This window comes from Barbus barbus (assembly GCF_936440315.1).
Source record: "Barbus barbus genome assembly, chromosome: 7".
Taxonomy (NCBI): Eukaryota; Metazoa; Chordata; class Actinopteri; order Cypriniformes; family Cyprinidae; genus Barbus; species Barbus barbus.
The window spans coordinates 38,265,131-38,266,479 of NC_136735.1; positions in this window are offsets into that span (position 1 = coordinate 38,265,131).

The window sequence follows — 1,349 nt, forward strand, 5'->3', positions numbered from 1 at the left end:
ATTATCAATGTTAGAAACCGCTGAGCTGCTTCATATTTTTCTGGAACCTGTGATACTTTTTCTTTGATTCTTTGATGAATAAAAAGTTCAAAAGAACAGCATTTATTGAAAATAGAAATGTTTTCTAACAATATAATAAGTTTACTATCACATTTTTATCCATTTATCCAATGTTTCCAGCATTGTTTATAAATAAGTATATTATTATGATTTCTGAAGATCATGTGACACTGAAGACTGCAGTAATGATGCTGAAAATACAGCTGCAGATCACAGAAATACATTACAGTTTAACACATATTCACATAGAAACTGTTATTATAAATTGCAATAATATTTCACAAAATTACAGATTTTTACTGTATTTTTGATCAAATAAATACAGCCTTGATGAGCAGAAGAAACCTCTTTAAAAAACATAAAAAATCTTACTGATCTCAAACTTTTGAGCGGCAGTGTATATTATTGTATAACAAGAGTGATATTGCCAATAAATGTTACTTATAAGGTGATAAATCATTTCCACATACATACATTCTCTGACTAGGTGAAGATATTAGATGTGTATATATAAGTGTCCCTGCAGCACAAAAGCAGTCATCAGTAGCACAGGTATATTTGTAGCAATAGACAACAATACATTGTATGGATCAAAATTATACATTTCTCTTTTATGACAAAAATCATTAGGATATTAAGATCATGTTCCATGAAGATATTTAGTAAATTTCCTACCGTAAATATATCAAAACTTCATTTTTGATTAGTAATATGCATTGCTAAGAACTTCATTTGAACAACTTTAAAGGAGATTTTCTCAATATTTAGATTTTTTTGCTCCCTCAGATTCCAGATTTTCTAATAGTTGTATCTCAGACAAATATTGTCCTATCATAACAAACCATACATCAATGGAAAGATTATTTATTCAGCTTAATGTATATAAAAATTAATGGATAAATAAATAAATAAATTACCCTTATGACTGCTTTTGTGGTCCAGGGACACATATAATATATAAAAATTCCAATAGTAAAATGTATATATGTACATATGTTAATAATATCTCTAAGATTAATATATGCAGCAGCCATATATGTCAACATATTTAGTTTATATATGCAAATGCACTAAACAACCTATATAAACACAGATATTGTGTGTGTGTGTATTTTCTTGTAATAATGTTTTAAAATACATGTCTATCTGTTACATATATGAATTGTTCACATTTCCAATAGGTTTTATTTATGTTTTTACTTTATGACAACATATCTCATAGGATATATGAATATGTTATATCTGCGTTAGGGTTACTCAGGTGTGACAACTAGCCCCGGCGTGCTCCC